The sequence below is a fragment of the Mustela lutreola genome, chromosome 6 (genome assembly GCF_030435805.1).
Source record: "Mustela lutreola isolate mMusLut2 chromosome 6, mMusLut2.pri, whole genome shotgun sequence".
In the NCBI taxonomy this organism is placed as follows: domain Eukaryota; kingdom Metazoa; phylum Chordata; class Mammalia; order Carnivora; family Mustelidae; genus Mustela; species Mustela lutreola.
Window position 1 is genome coordinate 118280943 of NC_081295.1, and position 24088 is coordinate 118305030.

Below are 24088 nucleotides of genomic sequence, written 5' to 3' on the forward strand. Positions count from 1 at the left end.
ATGTGGTCCTTCAAACCATAATAGCCTTTAGTCCATGGTTCTGAGAGCCAATGGGAGGATTCTGTCACTGGCCAAGCATTCATTCAAAAGACCAGGGAAATAACCACAGGAAGGGTCAGTGGTCTTGCTCGGTTCACTGTGACTTAGACGTGAGTCAAAATTCCATCTATCATCTGACCACCATACGCTCCCTCTGGCTCTTGGGTTCCCAGGAATTAATGACGACTCAAAGCCAGTATCTAGTCGTCTCCAACGCATCTGAGAATGTCCCTTTCCCCAAGACACAATTACCTTAGTAAATGGCTGCAGAGCCCTTTGAGGAAAGCTTCAGCAATTTATACTGCATGCTTATGGGGTTTTTGTAAGATCTTGTCTCAAGGGGACCCCAGGCTCAATTCTATCCCAGGGCTCTGAGTCAATGATCTGCCTCAGCTCCACACTGTGACCATCACTATGGAAACTAAGTCAGGCTTCTGGCTCCCTGACCTGTTGTGTTTCTGCTCTCAAGATCAAGAAATATTTTAATAGGCCCCTCATCTCTTATTCCTGGGACACCATAGTCATTTAGCCTCCCTCGGAACCCCCACAGGCCGAAACATCCCGATTGCCATTCTGTGGTTCCCAGTGTCTCTGGTGACCGAGTGCTGCCACCTGGCCTCTCCTCATCCGGGACTCTAGCTTTCCTACTAAAATGTGGGGGCCCATCTCAGGGCTGGGTCTCAACCCCACGGCTCCTAGCCGACAGGAAACAGCCAATACGGGGCTCGTCAAGGATTTTGGTCCTCCCCCTGCTACCATATTTCTGGCCTCCTCATGGCAGGTGTGTCCCCTGGGATTTCTCAGGAGATTCAGTGAGAGGAGGGGATGTGTGGGTCACATGTGACAAATCCAGTCCCTTCCTCCCCCTTCCTATGCTTCCAGAATCCTTCTACATAATTCCAGCTCAATCTCACTGAACAGAGGTCATCATGGAGGGCAAGATTTAGTCAACCAGCTAAGCAAGCTGCTAACTCCTCTCCCAGCTGTCCAAGCTAACACAGTGTGGTAGACTGCAGAACAGGCCACACGTCCCTGCCCTCTCTGTACGTACATCCCTGTGCAATGTGACTTTCCCGCAACTCCCATCAGAAGGTGGGATCTATTTCTCTACTCCCCCAAATCCGGACTGGCCTTGTGATGCACTGGGACCAACAGAAAGTGGCAGACATGATTCTGTGGATGTTCTGAGGCCAGGTCCCCCAAGGCTTGCTGCTTCCACTACCCCTTTCCTGCTGCCCTGAGCTGCCAGGAGAAGGGGCCAGTAGACGTCTTGGGGGACAGAGCCAGTCCCCGCTGGTGGCCAGTACCAACCGGCTTGTTGTCTTGGGGCATTCCTCCAGCCCCCGGCAAGCCACCAGAGGACTGCCACCACATGAATGACCCCAGGGGTGACCAGCAGAAGAATCGCCCCACTGAGCAGAGCCAAATCACTGACCCACAGAATCATGGTCAAAGAAAACGGTCATTGTTTCAGGCCAGTAAGTCATACAGTAATAGATATTTAGGACACACAACCCCCCCGCCAACCCCTGCCCAGAGTCTCTGGTAAGTGATCTCCTACAGACGAATCCAGGACTGTGACAGAAAGGTCATCTCTGGCCAAACAGCAAAGTACAAACTGGTCAAAGAGGGGATCCCAAAGCAATGGAGGTGAAAGCCAGGGCAGGAGGGGAGGTGGAGAGAGCCTGCCCGCAGCCATGGATCTCAGGCAGAACCCGCTCAGAGCCAGGGTGAGAGGGGCCTAAGGGTGGGGACAGCAAAGCTGCATGTGTGACCACGGGGGAGATGCTGAGGCCGGGGCTGGTAGAAAGAAGTCGGTCGGGAGACCGAAAAGTCAGGGGATGGGAAGGACCGTCTATGGGGACACTGTGCACGTCCAGCATTATGGCTGGAGCGGAGTCAGAGAGAAGGGCAGCGAGTCAGGAGCTAACTCTTGGAGGAATGAGTGACCAGGGCGCCACAGAACGTCTGCGACAACAGTATTGTCAAACGGCATGAGACCTAAAGCTGAGAGGCTGGGGGGAGAGGGAAGTGTCATATTCTGGAAGTGGAGCAAGCAGGTCCCCAACTCTACGTCCTGGCCCAGGCAGAGGGGAGGGGGTGGGGGGAAAGAAGGAGCACCGGAGAGAGAATGGTCAGTCACCATTTGAGCTCGTGGTAAGGGAAGCAGGGTCCCCAGGGAGAGCGAGTTTTCCAGAAGAGCTAGGAGGGGAAGGAAACTGTTCACAGAAGACAAACACTAGGGCCCTTCCCATGCTTGAGTTCAAGGGAGCATGGGAGAGGGTGTCAGTAGTCAGGGGGTGGGAGACAGGATGACAGAAGGGAAGCAGGGCCAGATGGGGATTAGATTCAGGGAGGAGGCTGGCCAGGACCTAAACAGGGATCAGGGCGTAAGGAGATTAGTGCTGGTGTCTGCGGGGGCGGAGGCGTGGGGGGTGGAGCTTGTGTGGCTGTCTAGGCTGTCAGGGAAGGAAGCAGGGGACAGAGAAGGCTATATAAACACTCAATGCAGAAGCAGTCCTGCATCAGCTCGTCCAGATCTCTAACTCCAGCCAACACCTTTCCAAGAATGGTCAAGAAAGTGATGAAAAATTCAGTGAAACAGAAGAGAGCACAAGAACAGATCCCAGGGGGTTCCTAGGTGGCTCAGTGGGTTAAAGCCTTGGTGGGAAGCCTGCTGCCTTCTCTCTCTCTCTCTCTGCCTGCCTCTCTGCATACTTGTGATCTCTGTCCAAAAAAAAAAAAAAAAAAAAAAAAAGAACAGATCCCAATACAGATTTGATTTCATGTATAACAATGGTGGAACTTCCAGTAAGTGAGAAAAGAATGGCACTTTATGTGCTAAGTGATGCTGACTCGGCGGGTCTCCCACCAAGAAGAATGAGCTAGGACAACTACCTCTCAGCGTCACCAAATAAAAAATAAATTTCAGATGGTTTAACACCATACCTGCAAACTATAGGCAAAATATATAAACTATATACCCAGGAGACCTTTTAAACCAGACCAGACAGCCACAAGCTGTGAGAGAAAATGTACACACATTTAATCATATAAAAACTGTAAACTGTTTATGGCAAAAGACACCTTCCCTGAAGTCAAAAGGTGTTGAGAAAACAGGAAACCACTTGAAATCCACGTGAGAGACAAGTTAATATCTATATTAAACAAAGAGCTCCTACAAACTGTTAAGTAAAAGACAATCCAGGGGCGCCTGGGTGGCTCAGTCAGTTAAGTGTCTGCCTTTGGCTCACATCATGATCCCAGGGTCCTGGGATCGAGCCCCACATCAGGCTCCCTGCTCAGCCAGGAGTCTGCTTCTCCCTCTGCCTCTGCCCCTCCCACCTCATTCGTGTTCTCTCTCACTGTGTTCTTTCTCTCAAATAAATTTTAAAAACCTTTTGTTAAAAGATTATATTTATTTATTTGAGAGACAGAGTGACAGAGAGCATAAGAGGGGAGAAGAAAATTTTTATATTTTATTGTTTTTAATATTAATTCCATTATAGATAACATTCAATGTAATATTAGTTTTAGGTGTATAATGCAGTGATTCAACCATTCTGTATATTACTCACAGCTTGTCATCCCCTCTACCTGTTTCTCCCATCCCCACCCCCACCTCCCCAAACCGGCAGCTTCTCTGTAGTTAAGAGTCTCTTTCTCGGTTTGTCTCTAGCTTTTTTTTTTTTGCCTTTGTTCATTTCTTTTATTTTAAAATTCCACGTACGAGTGAAATTACATGGTGTTTGTCTTTCTCCGACTGACTTATTTCACTTAGCACTATGCTCTCTAGCTTCATCCATGTTGTTGCAAATGGCAAGATTTCATTCTTCTTTATGGCTGAGTAATATTCTATTGTGTATCTATACACCACATCTTCATCCATTCTCTATCAATGGCCACTTGGGCTGTTTCCATAGGTTGGCTATTGTAAACAATGTTGCTATAAACATAGGGATGCATCTATCCTTCCAAATTGGTGTTTTTGTATTCTTTGGATAAATACTCAGTAGTGCAATTGCTGGGTCATAGGGTAGATCTATTTTTAATTTTTTGAGTAATCTCCATACTGGTTCCCACAGCAACAGCAACAGTGTGCAGTCCCACCAACAGTGCAAGCGGGTTCCCCTTTCTCTGCATCCTTGCCAACATTTGTTTTTTCTTGTGTTTTGAATTTTAGTCATCCTGACAGGTGTAGGGTGCTAGCTCATTGTGGTTTTGATTTGCATTTCCCTGATGCAATGATGATGAACATCTTTTCATGTGTCTGGTGGCCATCTGGATGTCTTCGTCTTTTTTAAGATTTTATTTATTTGAGAGAGAGAGCAAGCACAAGCAGGGAGAGCTACAGAGGCAGATGGAGAAGCTGACTCCCCGCTGAGCAGAGAGCCCAATGTGGGGCTTGATCCCAGAACCCTGGGATCACAACCTGAGCCAAAGGCAGACATTCAACCAACTGAGCCACCCAGGCACCCCTTGGATGTCTTCTTTGGAGAAATGTCTGTTCATGTCTTCTGCCCATTTTTTCATTGGATTATTTGGGGTTTTTTGGTGTGGAGTTGTAGAAGTTCTTTATTTTGGATAATAACCTTTTTTTTTTTTTTTAAGATTTGTTTTTAAGATTTTATTTATTTGTCAGAGAAAGAGCACAAGCAGGCAGAGTGGCAGGCAAAGGCAGAGAGAGAAGCAGACTCCCTGCTGGACAAGGAGCCCGATATGGGACTCGATCCCAGGACCCTGGGATCATGACCTGAGCCGAAGGCAGCAGCTTAACCCACTGAGCCACCCAGGTGTCCCTGGATACTAATCTTTTATCTAATATGTTGTTTGCAGACATTTTCTGCCATTCAGTAGTCTGTCTTTTAGTTTTGTTGAGTGTTTCCTTTGCTGTGAAGAACTCTTTATTTTGATGAAGTTCTACTTATTTATTTTTGCTATTTTTCCCCTGGCCTCAGGAGACATAACTAGAAAAACGTTGCAAGGGTTGATGTCACAGTACTGCCTCTGCTCTCTTCTAGGATTTTTGTGGCTTTAGGTCTCACATTTAGGTCTTTTCCACGTTGGGTTTATTTTTGTGTATGGTGGAATGCTTTTTATATATATTTTTTAAGATTTTATTTATTTGACAGAGAGGGAGAGAGCACAAGTAGGCAGGGCAGCAGGTAGAGAGAGAAGGAGAAGCAGGCTCCCTGCTGAGCAGACAGTCCGATGTGGGGCTCGATCCCAGGACCCTGAGACCATGACCTGAGTTGAAGGCAGAGGTTTAACCCACTGAGCCACCCAGGTGCCCCAGTGGAATGCTCTTTAATGGAATAATGAATAAATAAATGTGGAATATTATACAGCCCTTAAAAGAGGTAAGTTAATGCTCTTCTAATGATGCAAGGGGTTACCTAAGCACGAAGGAAAGATGCGTATATAACACGGTCAGATTTTTTAATAAAGTAACAAAAATAATCCTATATATGTTCCAGTGTTTTTATGTGTGATTCTGTCAACAAGCGGAAAGTCTGGACGTACATACACCAGAGTGTTAACATTGGTTTCTGGGGAAGGAAAGGTAAAATGAATAAATAAGGAAAAAATGTTTGTTTTTTTTTTAAAGGGCATCTAAGATAACCACCATTTTTGCCAACGTTCTGTAAACTAACACTTGTGGGTATGTATAAATGCATAGAGAGGCAGCCAGACGGGCACCAGCATTATGATCATGAATTTTCTCAGGGTAGGGGGATTTCAGGTGGTTTTAAAGGTCTTTGTCTTTTCAGTGCACTTAAAGGTTTACAGTGATCCATACTATTTTCTTCATTTGGGGGGAAACATTGTATCCATGGGTATGATTGGCAGATCTTGGGATGGGAGAGGCTCTGTGGGAAACGAAGAGGCTAGAGCTGAGGAAACGGCTCTGGCACCCTCCCTTCCAGGTGCCCGGATGCTCTTTCCCAGCTTGTTCCCTTCAATCGCTCAACATAGTGAGTAGCTCATTAGAGCTAGGTGGGGGTGCAATGAGAAAAGTGTGCTGTTGTGGGCACCCAGGAGGAGAGCATGCCAGATGCTTCAGGGAAGGCAGGGAAACAAAGACTGAAACTGTCCCCACAACTGAGTGACTTGGAAGTCTAAAAACCTGGAGTAGAGTAGCTTTCGTGGCAGGCAGACACCAGAAGCCACCTTGCAGGGGTGGAGGAGAATGACAGGGTGAAAGGAAGAAGCCAGCCTGGTAGACCAGAAGGACGCAGGGGTGGGTTAGGATGATCTGAATTAGATGTCAAAATTGTGTGCCTGGGTGGCCAGCTGGTTAAGCAACTGACTCTTGGTTTTGGCCCAGGTTGTGACCTCAGGGTCATGGGATCCAGCCCCACATGGGGCTCCGTGCCCAGTGCAGAGTCTCCTTAAATTTCTTTCTACCCCTCCCCACCTCAAATAAATAAATAAATCTTTTAAAAATGTATGAATGGCGGGGCGCCTGGGTGGCTCAGTGGGTTAAGCCGCTGCCTTCGGCTCAGGTCATGATCCCAGGGTCCTGGGATCAAGCCCCGAGTCGGGCTCTCTGCTCAGCGGGGAGCCTGCTTCCTCCTCTCTCTCTGCCTGCCTCTCTGCTTGCTTGTGATCTCTCTCTGTCAAATAAATAAATAAAATCTTTTAAAAAAAAATAAAAATGTATGAATGGCTACAGGGTTTTTCAAATGTATTTAAAGGAGTATGTAAGCCCCAAAAGTTAAAATAACAGGTGTAGATGACCCTTCGGAAAATGCATGGGACTTTCTGCATTGGAGTGAAGGGAGACGGTAGGACCCACAGGGGTCAGTGGGTTATTCCCAGAGAGAGACTTGCATGCACTCAAAGGCCTCTGGGACCAAGGCAGCTGGAGGGGAAGGGGGTTGAACAGAACTGGAAAGAGACAATGAGTAGAGTCCCAGAGACATCCATGTTCCCAAACCTGGCCGCCCATCAGAATCACCTAGGCAGCTTTTTCCAAAATTCACATTTGCCTGCTGCCCCCAGAACTCCTCAGACTCTCCAAAAGATGAGCCAAAGAATCTGAACTTTAAGCCCCTTGAATGGCGTTTAAAGATACAGCAATTATTGGAGCACCTTAGTGGCTCTGTTTGTTAAATGTCTGCCTTGCGCTGAGATCATAATCCTGGGGTCCTGGGATCAAGCCCCGCATCAGGTTCCCTGCTCGTTGGGGAGCCTGCTTCTCCCTCTCCCTTTCTCCCTTCCCCTGCTCGTGCTCTCTCTCTCTCTCAAATAGATAGAATATTTTAAAAATATTCTATAGATAGCAATTATGTGGAGATAAATCTAAAAGAGATGGGCAAAAAAGCATTATAGAGAAAACAATTTTAAATTCTCTAAATAGGGGCGCCTGGGTGGCTCATTGGGTTAAAGCCTCTGCCTTCGGCTCAGGTCATGATCCCAGGGTCCTGGGATTGAGCCCCGCATCGGGCTCTCTGCTCAGCGGGGAGCCTGCTTCCTCCTCTCTCTCTGCCTGCCTCTCTGCCTACTTGTGATCTCTGTCTGTCAAATAAATAAATTAAAAATAAATAAATAAATAAATAAAATTAAAAATAAATAAATAAATTCTCTAAATAATTTTATGTGTGAGTACACACATGAGTACACATGTACACATACATACAAATATTTCTCTGTTCAAGAATTGGAAGACAAACTTCCAGGGTACAGACTTACAGTTATAAAATTAACAAATTCTAGGGGCCTAATGTACAGCATGGTGATTATAGCTAATAATACTGTATTTTATACACATACATTATACACATAATATATTATTTATAAATTATATATTTAGATTTAGATTTAATTAGATTTATTTTTATTTTTATTTTAGATTTATATCTAGATATAAATTTAGATTTCTATCTAAAATTATATATTATATAAATACATAAATATATATTATATATTTAGATATAGAACATATATGTAATTTCTTGCAAAAATAAATAAAATCTTAAAAAAATAAAATCTCTAGGGCGCCTGGGTGGCTCAGTGGGTTTAGCCGCTGCCTTCGGCTCAGGTCATGATCTCAGCATCCTGGGATCAAGTCCCACATCGGGCTCTCTGCTCAGCGGGAAGCCTGCTTCCCCCTCTCTCTCTCTCTCTGCCTGCCTCTCCATCTACTTGTTATCTCTCTCTGTCAAATAAATAAATAAAATCTTTAAAAAATAAAATAAAATAAAATCTCTAAAAAACTAAGTTACTTAAAGAGTAGATCTTAAATATTCTCACCACACAAAAGAAATGGTAATTATGTGGCAGGAAGCAAGTGTCAGCTAATTTATGGTGGTAATCATCTTGCAATATATAAATTATCAAATCAATACCTGTATACCTTAAATTTACCCAATCTGTGTTTTATGTCAATTATATTTCAATAAATCTGGGTCCCCCAAAACAAAATTACCCCCCTTCCTATATCTTCTCTTCCTAACATGTACATCTTTCTTTTTAAGATTTATTTATTTAGGGGCACCTGGGTGGCTCAGTCATTGGGCATCTGCCTTTAGCTTGGATCATGGTCCTGGGGTCGTGGGATCGAGCCCTGCATTAGCCTCCCTGCTCAGCGGGAAGCCTGCTTCTCTCTCTCCCAATCCCCCTGCTTGTGTTTCCTCTCTCGCTGGTCTCTGTCACATAAATAAAATCTTTATAAATAAATAAGTAAATATTTATTTATTTAAAATATTTATTTATTTATTTGAGAGAGCAAATGAGCGAGAGAGAGAGAGAGAGCACAAGCAGACAGAGGAAGAGGGAGAAGCAGACTCCCTGCTGAACAGGGGGCCAGATGTGTGGCTCAGTCTGGGACTCTGGGATCATGACCTGAGCCAAAGGCAGACACTTAACCCACTGAGCCACCCAGATGCCCCCTGATATTTGCATCTTTTTAAGATTTTATTTATTTATTTGACAGACAGAGATCACAAGTAGGCAGAGAAGCAGGCAGAGAGAGAGGAGGAAGCAGTCTCCCCACTGAGCAGAGAGCCCGATGTGGGGCTCGATCCCAGGACCCTGGGATCATGACCTGAGCCAAAAGCAGAGGCTTTAACCCACTGAGCCACCCAGGTGCCCCTGATATTTGCATCTCAAAAAGAAAACAGATTGGAAGACTCAATATTGAACAATGTATTGATCTATAGACTCAACACAATCAAATAAAAATCCCCACAGGTTTTTGTTTTTTACTTTTGTTTTTTTGTTTTTGTTTCTTTGTAGAGCATGACAGGTTGATTCTAAAATACATATGCAAATGGAGGCTAAGAATAGCTTCCTAAAGAAGAACAATATGGAAATATTGCTCTACTGAAAATCAAGACTTTTTAATAAAAGTACAGTGACGAGGACAGAGTGGTATTTGTACAAGGACAGACCAACCAAGAAAAGACTAGAAACTGACATCAATACGTTGTGATCATGTGGCTGAAAGCAAAGGGAAGGACACACATGAGCCTTTCCAGTAAATGGATTGTTCACATGAGGTAGAAACGAAACTTGACCCTTACTTCACACCATACACAAATAAATCCCAGGTGGGTTTTGTCCTAAATATGGAGGGCAGAACAATAAAGATTATAAAAGATGATAGAGGGTGAAAGAAAATAATTAGGATGAAATCCGCAGTGGAGGAGAGGGTAACAGATTTCTTTTCATGACACCAACCTTAAAGGAAAAGTCTGACAAATTTGGCTTCACTAAGATTAATAAATAATTCCTATGTAACACTCTAAAATGGGCAAAACTACACCATAGTGTCTAGGGTAGTGTTAGTTTGAAAACTGGCTCCTTTCTACAGAGGGCAAGGACAGACCCAAGAAAGAGACAGGCCACTCATGGCCACAAGGCTTGTCTGTGGTGGTCATAAGGCATAGACCTCCACATCCACCTGCTGGATGTCTCAAGTTCAGTTACATATATAACCAGACAGTCCCAACACCACCTTATTCTCTCAAAACTATGTCCTTGAAAACAGATTCTACTATGGGAAGGTTGGGTAGAACCTACATTCCAAGGACGGGGTGAGGGGGGATGAGGAGCCTCCGATTACCTGAGTCTAGCTCAAGGGTCAACCAATGGTCATGTCCTCTTGACTACCTCCTCCAACAGGAAGTCTGCTCAGGCTGAAAAGGATCATAGGAAGCTAGGAAGTGATGCCATAGAAGTCAGCATGGTAGTTCCCGGTGAACAGGAGCAAGGGGCTAAGGCTTGTAGAGTGTTCTAGTTCTTTTTTTTTTTTTTTTTAAAGATTTTATTTATTTATTTGACAGGCAGAGATCACAAGTAGGCAGAGAGGAAGGCAGAGAGAGAGAGAGAGAGAGGGAAGCAGGCTTCCTGCGGAGCAGAGAGCCCGATGCGGGGCTCGATCCCAGGACCCTGAGATCATGACCCGAGCCGAAGGCAGCAGCCCAAACCACTGAGCCACCCAGGCGCCCCGAGTGTTCTAGTTCTTGATAGAGGTGAGGTTACATGGGAGCTGGCTTTATAATAATGCACTAACTTGTACATTTATGTTTTATGCACTTTTCTGTATCCATGGTATCCTTCACATAAGGTTTTAAGGGAAAAAAAAAATCTCTGCTTGTGATTCTGATGAGCACAACATTTAGGAACCCCTGATCTAGAGCCTTGCAGGAGTGGCACGGAAACAGGTCTGTTTCCATTGATAGAATCCAACCCCAATGTACAAATCTTAGATATTGATTTATTATCTGAAAAACCCAAGATAGTTTCAGGAATAGCTAGTTTCAGATACTACAACAAGGTTGTTAGAAATCTCCTCTCTTTGCTCAGTTTTTCTTACTATTCTGCAGGCTCTCGTCCCAAGGAAGACCCCCAGCCAGTCCAGGCTATGTCCTGTCCACTGAGCCACCTGAACAGAAAGGAAATGTCCAGAAAATTCTCTGGAATCTCAGCAATAGTCCTGGGGTTGGCTCTCCCTGGACTGACCAGCATCACATGACCCACTGCTGCTGGCCAGAGGTCTGAAATTATGATTGCCCAGCTATGCCTATCCCTGGGGTAGAGGAAGGGTAGAGACTGTCTCAGCTGAATCACATTATCCATACTGGGAGGAAAAAAATTTTTTTTTCTTCCAAGGAAAGAGTAGGTGCCATTACCAAGAGGAAAGGGAAAAGATGGCTCAGCAGAATTGGGATCGATGGGCTGGAAGTCCCAATGGGGTCAGAGGAGAGGTGTGGTGGAAGAAAGTGAGCAAAGGGTAGCAGGTGGGGTGTGGGAAGACTGGTATCAGAGAGCGGGATGTCTGAATTGTCATTTCGGAGGTGGAGCAGTTTCGGGTGATGACAGGGTCCAGGGTGTGGCCCTGTCCGTGGGTGGCAGGAAGGTCAGGGTGTTGGAAGTTCGAGAACTCATACCCCTGTCTTCATTCATAAGGGTGGAACCCTAATAAAACACAGTCCCAGGTGGTTCAGTCTCAGAACAGGATCTGACCCAAGATATACAACCCCATAGCCTAAAGTAATTAACGAGCAATTTCATTCTTTAGTCACGCTTCTCAAAGGACTTTAAAGGGATTCAGATACATAGTTCACCAGCACACTAATGAAAATCCCCTTTCCTCTCTTCCCTCATTCCTCATGCCCTGAAGCTCTTCCATGCTGCTCATTTCAATCTCCATCTCCCACCAGCTCCTCCAGAGCCTCAGTCTGAGAACCTGGAATTCTTGAATAAGCAAGAACAATCAAAGCGGGAGCCACCGGCCCCTCTGCAGCACAGATGTCGGCGTTTTATTGATTCACTTTAACAATAAACACAGATTTGCTTTATTTTATATAATCAATTGGCAATTAACATTCTGGGGGAAATCATTTCTGAGGCTGGTACCAACAACACTGGTAAATTTTGGACCTTTCATTTAATTTCTAGTAAGTTTGTTTTAAAAAGGATTTTATTTATTTATTTGTCAGAGAGAGAGCAAGAACACAGGGAGAATGCAGGGAGAGCAGCAGGCAGAGGGAGAAGCAGACTTCCCGCCCAGTGGGGAGACAGACCGAGGACTCGATCCTAGGACTCTGGGATCATGACCTGAGCCAAAGGCAGACATTTAACCAACTGAGCCACCAAGGTGTCCCAATATCTAATAAGTTTTAATTCAAATTTAAACAATAATGAAATACCATCTCTCATCCATTAAATAGAAAAAATAAAAGAAAGAGCAAGAGAGGCACCTGGGTGGCTCAGTCAGTTAAGCATCTGACTCTTGATCTCAGTGCAGGTCTTAATCTCAGGGTCTTGAGTTCAAGCCCCACATTGGGCTCCACACTGGGCAAGGAGCCTATATTTTAAAAAAAAGAAAAAAAGGAAAATGATAAAACCAAATTTGGTGAAGTTTTGGGAAAAAAATATATTCGTACATTTTTAGTACTATCTTTTTTTTTTTTTTTAAAGAGAGAGAGAAGCAGGGGAGGAATAGAGGGAGAGGGAGGCAGAGACTCTTAAGCAGACTCCACGCTCAGCATGGAACCCCACTCTGGGCTCAATCTCACGATCCTGACATCATGACCTGAGCTGAAATCCAGAGTCCTACCCTTAACGGACTGAGTCACCCATGCACTTCAGCACAAACCTTTTTGAGGAGAAGGGGGATTTGACAGTGTTCCTCAATGTCCATGTAATATTTATAAACAAAATCATTCAAGAGATAAAGGAAGGGGGGGGCACCTGACTGGCTCAGGTAGAAAAGCACGTATCTCAGGGCTATAAGTTCCAACCCCACGTCAATTGTAAAGATTGCTTAAATGGCGATCTGGGTGGCTCAGTGGGTTAAACCTCTGCCTTTGGCTCAGGTCATGATCCTGCTTTGGGCTCTCTGCTCGGCAGGGATCTTGCTTCCCCCTCTCTGCCTACTTGTGATCTCTCTCTGTCAAATAAATAAATAAAATATTAAAAAGAAAAAGATTCCTTAAATAAACGTTAAAAAAATATAAAAGAAATCATATTTATCTTCTGACTCCTCCTTGCTATCACCCTCCAGCTCTAGGCACAGATTGTGGTCAACTTTTTTTTCCTTTTTTTTTTTATTCTTTACTTTGGTAAAATACACATAAATGAAACAAGATGGGATTGGGAGGGAGACAAACCACAAGTGACTCTTAATCTCACAAAACAAACTGAGGGTTGCTGGGGGGAAGGGGAGTCGGAAGGGGGGTGGGGTTATGTACACTGGGGAGGGTATGTGCTATGGTGAGTGCTGTGAAGTGTTTAAACCTGGTGATTCACATACCTGTACCCCGGGGGGATAAAAATATATGTTTATAAAAAATAAAAAATTAATTAAAAACAAAACAACAACAACAAAAAGAAAATACACATAAAAAATCAACCATTCTGATCATTTTTTAATGTGCAGTTCAGTGATATTAAGTACCTATTATTACACAACCTTTACCACCATCCATCTCCAGAACTCTTTTCATCTTCCCAAACTGTGTATGAGTTAAGCACGAACTCCCCATCCCCTTCTTCCCTCTTCACACCCCCCCACCCCGCTCCTAGAAACCATCGTACTACTTTCTGCTTCTGTGAATTTGACTCCTGTATGTACTTCGTGTAAGTGGAATCATATAGTCTTTGTGTGATGGGCTCATTGTACTTAGTATAACATCCTCAAAGTTCATCCATGTCATAGCCTGTGACAGAATTCCCTTCTTTTTTTTTTTTTTTTTAAGATTTTATTTACTTATTTGACAGAGATCACAAGTAGGCAGAGAGGCAGGCAGAGAGAGAAGGGGAAGCAGACTCCCCGATGAGCAGAGAACCTGATGCAGGGCTCGATCCCAGGTCCCTGAGATCATAACCTGAGCCGAAGGCAGAGGCTTTAACCCACTGAGCCACCCAGGCGCCCCCCCTTCCTTTTTAAGCTGGAGTAATATTTAATGGTATATGTCAATCACATTTGCTTATTCATTTATCTGTTGACGGACACTTGAGGGTGGCTCCCACCTTGCCATTGTGAGTAATGTTGCTGTGAACGTGGGTGTTCAGATATTTCTTCCAGACCCTGATTTCAATTCCTTCAGGGAGTCACCTGAAAGTGGAATTGCTGGATCACATGGTATATTGTCTCATCTCTTTAGAAGTGACCTGGCTTCTGGATTTCAGGGTGTTAAGAGCTTGGAGGAGACTGGCCATGTGACCTTGAACAGGTCACTTTCCTTCTCTGAGAACAGATCCAAGGGGGACTCTTGCTAACCACACACATTCCCAGGCCCCTTTTTCCTGGGACATTCTAACTCAGTGGCTGGCCTGGGCCCCAGGAATTTGAAATTTTTCTAAAAGAGCCTCAGGTGATTTTTATCATCAAACAGGTTTAAGAATCACAAGACCCGAGAACGTCCAAAGGCCCTCGCAGCTCTGACCTTCTATGACCTCAGTGGTTAAGAGACTAGTATCTGGAGTCAGACTGACTGGGTTTAATTACTAGTTGCCAGTTAGCAGAACTTGCCTCAATTTCTTCACCCGCTAAAGGAAGATAATGGTGCCTACCACAGGACTGTTGCACGAAGCAAATAAATTTGAACGAAAATGAGATTTTAGCATACCTAGTACTCAAAAACAAACAAACAAACAAACACCCACAACACAACATAACAAAACAAAAAAGCCCTCTAGTATCTTTGCGCTATTCACTCTTCCTCTTGTGGCTGGTGTCCTCCCCCAGTGGGTGTGTTCCTGTCGCCACCTAGTGGTGGGGATAAGTCACTGCATGCGCACAACCATTTCCTCTTTCCCGCCACCACTTTGCCCCAACTCCAGCCAGCCCATCCCTTCTCTAGCTCACCGCATTTGGAAGCCTCAGGGCCCTCAGTGGTAGCAGAAGCTCCAGGTGGGAAAACCTGGAGTCTGAGGGTCCCCTAAAGCCCCTAAAGTCTATTCCACAGCCTCATCCTAGTGACGGTGAGCCGCTAAGTTCCTTAGGGACATCTCATTCAGCCCTGACAATCCCTATGCTATCTTTGCCACAGATATTCCACACATGAGGAAATCGAAGCTCAGAGAAGCTAAGTGGCTGGCACAAAGTCACACAGCTTGCGATGATGGGGCCAAGTCTCTCAAACCCAGGTAGATCTTAACCCACAGCTATTTCCTCTAAGCCAGAAGGCCTCTATACTAGTGGTTCTCCACCTTAGCTGGACATCGAATTCACCGGGGATGCCTTAAAAATAGTACCAAAGCCTGGGGCGCCCCGGGGGGCTCAGTAGGTTAAACATCTCCCTTCAGTTCAGGTCATGATCCCAAGGCCCTGGGATGGAGTCCCCAGTCCAGTCCTGCTCCCTGCTCAGCGGGAAGCCTGCTTCTCCCTCTGCCCCTCTCCCTGCTCATTCTATCTCTCTCAAATAAATAAAATCTTTACAAAAAGCAAAACACATAAGAATACCGATGACTGAGCCCACCCCACCCCCATTGGTCTGGGGTGTGGCTTGACCACTGGGGTTTTGTAAAGGTCGGTAAGTATTGCCATAGCAAAGCGAACCACAGCGATAACCACGGCGATAACTCACCCGCTCTGTTTTCTGCTCCTCCGGGCTTTGCTCTAGGCTCCTTTATCTGGACTTCCGATAAGCAATCTACTGAGGTGTTCTGCTCCCCCAGGGCTCCCAGGTGCCGCAGGAGGTCACGGAGGAGGGGGCAGGGTGTGTTCCTGTGTGCGCCAACACCTCCTCTGGAGAGAGCCCTGCGGACGTGGGACCCCCGCGTCTGCTGGACACGGCTGTGTTACTTTGGGCAACTGACTGCGCCTCTCCGTGAAATTGCCTTCGATGGAAACGCGTCTGAAAGTAACATCTATCACATGAAGTGCTTATAGTAAACAGTGCCTGGAAGCCAGCAAACTCTCAGTGTTACAAGGGTTGCTAGCGAGCGCCTGGGTGGCTCAGTCGGTTAAACGTCTGCCTTCAGCTCAGGTCTCGATCCCAGGATCCTAGAACTGGGCCTCAGGTGGGCCTCCCTGCTCAGCAGACTCTGTTTCTCCCTCTGCCTCTGCCCCTCCCCCTGGTCGCACGCGCGCGCTCTCTCACTCTCAAATAAATAAATAAAATCTTTAAAAAAAAAAAGCTAGGACTGCTACTGAGCCAGCAGCTGTAATACCGCTAGGATTATTATCGTTCCTGACTCTTGACAATGGCTTCCCCTGCGGACTGATCAGAAGTAGCAGAACCCCTCCTTGTTATTGTTGCTTTGACCCTTTTCTCTTGGGCGTCGGGCTATCAATTATAGAGAGCCCCGCCCTTAGGCGGGCCCAAGACTCAAACTGGCCAATCCGAGTATCCCATCCTCGAAAGAACCCAAGTCTTCCAAGGGGAAGCAGGTGACCCACGTGGAGCCAGTCACTCAGGAGGAACTGATGTGGTGGGGGCAATGCCGGAGGTCACCTTTCCTATCACTGCAGAGGAAAGCAGTGAGGGGGAGACTGGAGGGCACCTGAGGGTGAGAATGCTCCCAGCTGGCCCAGGTAAGGGGCCAATCAAGCCAAGGCCTGCCTGGCTTTAGGTTGGCTCACAGTCCCTGCTCACTCCTAGGGTCCCTGGGGATTCAGCTAAGCTGACGTTCAAGTGGCTTCTTACATGGAGGCGGAGTTCAGAAGGCAACTCTCCAATCACAGGAATTGAAAGTGAAGATCGCAGATAGCCATAGTCCCCCAGACAAGCTCTCACAGCTCGAAGAGGACTAGGGAGACCGACTACCCACTCCAAGTCTGGTCCTGGACGGGTAAGCGCCGTTGTTCCGGCAGTCAGCAAAACTCAGTTGGGATCTTTCGGCCAAGGGTACTCCAGAGCTCATTAGACTGGTCTTGCGACGTGTATGAGAGTTTGAAATTGTTTCAAAATAAAAAGTTTAAAAGAAAAAAAAAGGAAAAATGTCGTACATTGCCTGTCAAGTCCTACACCAGGCCAACGTCACAGTCACCCACCACACTGGGGATGCACAGACGGACTTGGGACCGGCGCTGCCTGGTGGTATTATGCCCCATGCTGGAGCGCACCCACACCTCTGCCCCCAAGTGCCAGGTCGCCCCACAGGCATTTGAGGGCCCATGTGTGCCAGAAATCTGTATCTGTAAACCCAGCAAACATTAGGCTCACATTTTGCAGAACCAAGAGAAGAGAAAGGCAGGGAGGGTCTCCCCTCCCTGTTCACAGATCGTTCTCTGTGTCTCTCTGTCCTGGTTCAGTTCTCAACACGGGCTCTGTGCCAGGCCCTCATAGTTGTGAACAGGATGTTCAGAGTCCCTTACCTCATGGAGCTTGCCATCCACAGCTGGAGAGATGAGTCCACAACCCAGAGAAGCGCGGAGAACTGCCCAAGAGTTCAGTCTTTTCTTGAAGGCCTCCCAGAGACGGTGCTGTTTTTCAGTGATTCTCCAATTTGAGTGGGCATGAGAATCCCCCAGAGGGGTGCTAGAATGCTGATCGCTGCCCACCCCCATCCCCCTGCGCCCCAGCTGCTGAGAGTCAGTGGTAAGGTCTGAGAACGAGCATTTCCAGTATGTTCCCAAGTGATGCTGATGCTGCTGGGCCAGGGACCCCACTTTGAAAACCACTACTTAGCCAAGAGGATTAATTTAAAGACTGAGGAATTCAGGCCCCACAGATGGCTCTGATTGTCCAAGGAACTTTTAAAATGCCATCTGTCCAAGCCCCACTGCACAATAATTAACTCAGAATTTCTGGGAGATAACGCCAATCATCAGTGTTTTAAAACAAAACTCCTGAGTGGGGTGCCTGGCTGGTTCAGTTGGAAGAGCATGCAACTCTTGATCTCAGGATCATGAGTTTGAGCCCCATATTGGATATAGAGATTACAAAAAAATGAATAAATTAGTAAATGCACTTTAAAAAAACACTGAATGATTCCAATTCATGGTTGGACACCATGGCCCCCAAAGTTACCCAAACAGCCTAGCCCCAAGCTCTAAGGATATCCAACTCTCCCAGTTGATCTCCGCTTGGGAACCACTGCATCAGATGCTAACCTTAGCACCAGCCATATCCCAGAACCCCTAAGTGCCCATTTCTCAGTGTACCAGACACGTCCAGTGACCCCAAGGCCAACCCTGGCACTCTTCCCATTTCTGACCTGAAATCCAACCCTGGTCTAAATTGCAGCCCCAAGCCTCACTCCAGCCTGACTCTCACCATGATCAAATCCCAAAACTGCTAGTTAAACTAACGCCAACCTCACAACCTTCCTAAAACTTGATGTCCAGACCCAGTCCTTCAGATGCTGTCATTGAGCCAAGACTTAACTACGCATCCTCACTTCTGCTGTCTCCGTCGTGTGTTCTAACTTACTCTCCACAGCCTCTCTGGACATCCAGTTCCTGTCAGCCTGTATCCTATTCAACAACTTTCAAAAGCATCCTAGCATCCACCAATACCCGCTAGCACTAAATGTCATTTTTAGTACAACCCAAACATAACTTTCCACTTGGAACCATTAGCGTTAAGTTTAATTACAAGTAATAGACAATCTCCATGTTGGGGCACCTGAGTGGCTCACTTGGTTAAGCATCTGACTTCAGCTCAGGTCCTAATCTCAGGGTCCTAGGATTGAGCCCTGGTGTCTGGCATCTGTGATTTAACACGGAATCTACTGTCCCTCTGCCCCTGCCATCCTCCCTCATGTCCCTTCCCCTGCTTGTGCTCTCTCTCACAAATAAATAAATAAAATCTTAAAAAAATAAAATCTCCATGTCACAGTGACTTAAACAAGATGAGTTTCTTTTCTTGTCCTCTCTCTCTCAAATCAAGGCTTCTAGCTGGTGGCTCCACAGTCACAGCTCACTTTCTCAAAGTTACCTCATGGTTCAAAATAGCTGCGAGAGCTCCAGCCATTAGGCCCTCTTGCCAACCCAAGGGAAGGAAAAAATAACCAAGAACAGTACACACCCCCCATAAGAACACTTTGAGGCAGTGGCATGCACATTGCCACTTACATCCTAACGGCCAGAATTTGGCCCCATGGCCACATGATTGTAAAGAAAGCTGGGAAATGTGTTTTTCTGGGTATCCTTATGCTTAGCTACAAATCAGAGGCTTATTGTTAAGGAAGAAGACATATTAGAGGACAAGTAGATGCTCCCAGACAATTATCTGTCCCTCCCTAGAAGGACCTCAGTTTTGAATCTCATATCACCAGACTACACCATTTTATTTTATTTTTTATTTATTTTCAGCGTAACAGTATTCATTGTTTTTGCACCACACCCAGTGCTCCATGCATTCCGTGCCCTCTCCAATATCCACCACCTGGTTCCCCCAACCTGCCACCCCCCGCCCCTTCAAAACCCTCAGATTGTTTTTCAGAGTCCACAGTCTCTCATGGTTCACCTCCCCTTATCAATTTCCCTCAACTCCCTTCTCCTCTCCATCTCCCCTTGTCCTCCATGCTATTTGTTATGCTCCACAAGTGAAACCAGATGATAATTGACTCTCTCTGCTTGACTTATTTCACTCAGCATAATCTCTTCCAATCCCGTCCATGTTGCTACAGAAGTTGGCTATTCATCCTTTCTGATGGAGGCGTAATACTCCATAGTGTATATGGACCACATCTTCCTTACCCATTTGTCTGTTGAAGGGCATCTTGGTTCTTTCCACAGTTTGGTGACCGTGGCCATTGCTCCTATAAACATTGGGGTACAGATGGCCCTTCTTTTCACTACATCAGTATCTTTGGGGTAAATACCCAGTAGTGCAATTGCAGGGTCCTAGGGAAGCTCTATTTTTAATTTCTTGAGGAATCTCCACACTGTTCTCCAAAGAGGCTGCACCAACTTGCATTCCCACCAACAGTGTAAGAGGGTTCCCCTTTCTCCACATCCCCTCCAACACATGTTGTTTCCTGTCTTGCTAATTTTGGCCATTCTAACAGGTGTAAGGTGGTATCTCAATGTGTTTTTAATTTGAATCTCCCCAGGGCACCTGGGTGGCTCAGTGGGTTAAGCCACTGCCTTCAGCTCAGGTCATGATCTCAGGGTCCTGGAATTGAGTCCCTCATCGGCCTCTCTGCTCAGCAGGGAGCCTGCTTCTCTCTCTCTCTCTCTCTCCCTGCCTGCCTCTCCTCTACTTGTGATCTCTCTCTGTCAAAATAAATAAATAAAATCTTCAATTTGAATCTCCCTGATGGCTAGTGACAGACTACACCATTCTTTGAAGATTTGGTTCCTGCCTCACTGACATTCCCCTATGTCCCTGTGCTAATTCTTGGTCATTTCCATATCCAAGTAAACCTTTCCAATGCCCACCCCAGCCTGTCTCTTGGCCTCCTTTCCTTTCTCAACTTGCCCTCCGCCACTGGAGTGTATCATCACCATGTCACCGCTGACCCTGGGGATCTCCATCTCATCCCCCCGACTTTCTTTTTTTTTTTTAATTAATTTATTTTTTCAGTGTAACAGTATTCATTATTTTTGCACCACACCCAGTGCTCCCTGCAATCCGTGCCCTCTCTAATACTCACCACCTGGTCCCCCCAACCTCCCACCCATCCCCCCCACTTTCTGACCCAGCTCACTTCCTCTGGCCCCCCCAACTCCCACTATCTTTCAACTTCACCAGAAGCTACATATACTGGAGGATCTGTCACCTTTCCCTGTTCCTTTAGCTTACAAATATGTTATTTCTCCTAATTTAAAACACTTCCCACTCCAATCAGCTCCCCCACCAGGTACCACCCCATTTCCCCGCTGCCCTGGCCCTCCCCACTTTCTTTCTTCCCACTCAGTCCAAGCTGCCCCCACCCAACTCCTCCAGCAATGCCTGCACCACCAGCAACCTCCATGGTGGGACAGCCACCAGCCAGCTTCCTTGCTCACCTACCGCAGCCATACCTGTCGCCTGCCTGGGACAGCCCTGGTTTATGTCTGTTGCACCAGTGTGATTATGAATAGCCCCGCCTCTACTCCCAGGTGTATGGGCCTCCACAATAAATGAGCCCTTCCTCTCAGCTGCACCTGACACGATTGCTTGCTCCCCCCTCACACTGCAGCGTTTCCTCCTCCCTCCCTGGCTTTTCCTCCTCAGCCTCCCTGTTTGGTCCCTCCTCATGTCCCGGCACCTTCTAACATTGTGGTGCCCCTGTGCTCAGTCCTTAGACCCCCTCTGCTCTATCTTCACTTGTTCCCTCAGTCATTCCTGCCGGGTGTTTGACTGTAACTATGATAAACGGGGCTGTGATACCCAATGTCATATCTCTAGCCCAGACCTTGTGTCCAGCTGCCCTGTGACATCACACAGGCCCATCCAATGGGCACTTCACTTTTTAAAAATTCTTATTTATTCATTTGCATAATCCCTACACCTAACATGGAGCTAGAACTCATGACCTTTAAATCCAGAGTCACAGGTTCTTCCAACTGAGTGAGCCAGGTGCCCTTTAATTGGCACTTTTTCTTTTTCTATTTTTTTTTTAGATTTTAGTTATTGGGACACCTGGGTGGCTCCGTTGTTAAGCGGATGCCTTTGGCTCAGGTCATGATCCCAGGGTCATGGGATCGAGCCCCACATTGGGCTCCCTGCTCAGAGGGAAGCCTGCTTCTCCCTCTCCCACTCCCCCTGTTTGTGCTCCCTCTCTCGCTGTGTCTCTTTCTGTAAATTAAACAAATAAAATCTTTTTTTAAAATTTTATTTATTTATCTGAGAGAGAGAGAGAGAGAGCGCACAAGTAGGGGGAGGGGCAGAAGGAGAAGCAGACCCCCCACACACAGAGTGGGAAGTCTGATGCAGGGCTTGATCCCTGGACTCTGGGATCACAACCTGAGCTGAAGGCAGACGCTTAACCCACTGAGCCACCCAGGCGCCCCTCAATTGGTACTTAAAACTGAACGCATCCAACACTAGACTCCCGACCTCCCACACATGACTCTCCAAGGTCCTTCTCACCTAGTCAATGGAATCTCCAGGCCTCGAGTTGCTCAAGCCAAAGCCTGAGTGCCACCCTCACCCTACAACCCCAAAAGTAATGAGCTAGGGTAGCCTGTCTTGCCCCCCAACTTCTCACCTGGCCACTGCCTGGTGAACTGCTGGCCTCCTTGCCTCCCCAACCCTCCTGAATGTTAATAAGAGTGGTCTTATTAAAATTTGCTCAAAACCCTCCAATGTTCCCCGGTTCTCACTAAGTAGAGCTAAATGTTACCTTAATTCCCTTGCTCTTCGGCCTCCATTACACCCTAACTATCTCTATGACCTTGTCTACTGCTCTCCCCTTCACCCACTCTCTTCCAGCCTTACTGTTCCTCAAATGTGGCTGAGCACCTTCCTACCTCAGGGCCTTTGCACATGCTGTTTCATCTGTCTGAAATGCTCTGCCTCCAGATACTGATGCAGCTCACCTGTCACCTCTTCAGATCTTTATTCAGATGTCACCTTCCCAATGATACCTTTCCTGATCACTCTAGTATTCAATCCCTGCTCCCCTCATACTTTTAACCTTTCCCCCCTTTTTCTGCTTTTATTTTCTGTATCACATTCTTTCATTTTTCTTTTCTTTTCTTTTCTTTTATAGAGGTAGAGAGAGAGACTCTTAATCTCCATGTAGGCCCAGCATGGAACCCGATGTGCGGCTCAATCTCACAATGTGGAGATCATGACCTGAGCCAAAATCAAGAGTTAGGTGCTTCACCCACTGACCCACGCAGATGCCCCTGTCTCACCTTTTAACACACTGTATAATAGGTTAGAATGTCAGCATTACAAGGTCAGGGGGTTAGCACATTCTGTTCACTAACACATGTCAAATACCCAGAACAGTGCTTGGCACACAGTATAGTCTCAATGAATAGTTATTGAATGAACTCTCATTCTGGACCCCTGATTCTGCTGGGGGCCATACGGCATGACCCGTTGAGCCCTTAAGGCCCAGATGTACAACAATTCTGCAAAAAGCCATGAAGTCCCGCAATAACATCATTGTCACACTAGACTTTCTAGAGTGGATGTCAGTGCCCTGTTTCATTCTCTGCCCTCCCCACCCCCCATTCCACCACCTCTGCCGCCAAGCAACACTTCTCCCTCAGGCTGTGAGCTCCACCCTGATGAAAACTGAACGTGAACCCCATTTTCAGCTTCTGCAGCTAGCACCCAGTAGGCACCTAGAGCTTCACTCAGCAAACACCCCAAAAGCTCCTCTGTGAGGGCGCCTGGGTGGCTCAGTGGGTTAAAGCCTTTGCCTTTGGCTCAGGTCATGATCCCAGGGTCCTAGGATCGAGCCCTGCATTGGGCTCTCTGCTCAGTGGGGAGCCTGCTTCCTCCTCTCTCTCTCTGCCTGCCTCTCTGCCTACCTGTGATCTGTCACATGAATAAATAAACCCTTAAAAAAAAAAAATAGCTCCTCTGTGGGCCCCCGTGGTGTTCTTCCAGGGCTCTGAGCTCCGAAGGCTGGTCTGCATCCTACTCACTCACAGTCCACCTGTGAAACTCTGGACGCTGACTTAGCCTTTCTGAACCTCTGTCCCCTTATCTGAAAAGCAGTGCTATGGCTAGGACCCCGGCACTGGAAGTCTAGGGTTCACTGAGAGAAACTTTTTTGGGGGAACAGTCTGCCAGGAGCCACATGACACCGACAGAACCTTGATGGATGAAAGAAGTCCCAGACAACTTCAGCAAAATACAGCTGGCAGGGGTGCCTGGGCAGCTCAGTCGGTTGAGCGTCTGCCTTTGGCTTGTCATGATCCCAGAGTCCTGGGATGGAGCCCCACATCAGGCTTCCTGCTTGGGCTATGAGTCTACCTCTGCCTCTCCCCATGCTTGTCTTCTGTCTTTCACTTGCTCTCTCTCTCAAATAAATAAAATAAAATCTTTAAAAAAAAAAAAAAAAAGTAAAGCTGGCAAAAAGTGGTCATTTCAAAGCTCAGGCCTGTTTTCTATTTTGCCAGAGCCTGGACACACCTTCAGGCCGTGGGGTTCCCAGGTTTCTGATAAGCCTGCCTGAGTGGATCCTTTCCTGGTGCACATCTACCTCGACCCGTCAAGAAGTTGAGGTCAGGGGCAAGATATTTTAAGCCAGAGGG

The 24088-nt window shown here is 46.6% G+C and overlaps 1 long non-coding RNA gene across 1 annotated transcript in view; it reads right to left on the reverse strand.

Annotated features, from left to right (window-relative positions):
- Nucleotides 1-20543, reverse strand: part of LOC131834200 (uncharacterized) — a 109863-nt gene extending 89320 nt beyond the window's left edge. Inside the window, exon 1 of the long non-coding RNA XR_009354790.1 lies at nt 17315-20543. This is a non-coding gene — a long non-coding RNA (uncharacterized LOC131834200). The remainder of the gene's footprint in view (nt 1-17314) is intronic.
- Nucleotides 20544-24088: the final 3545 nt, after the last annotated feature.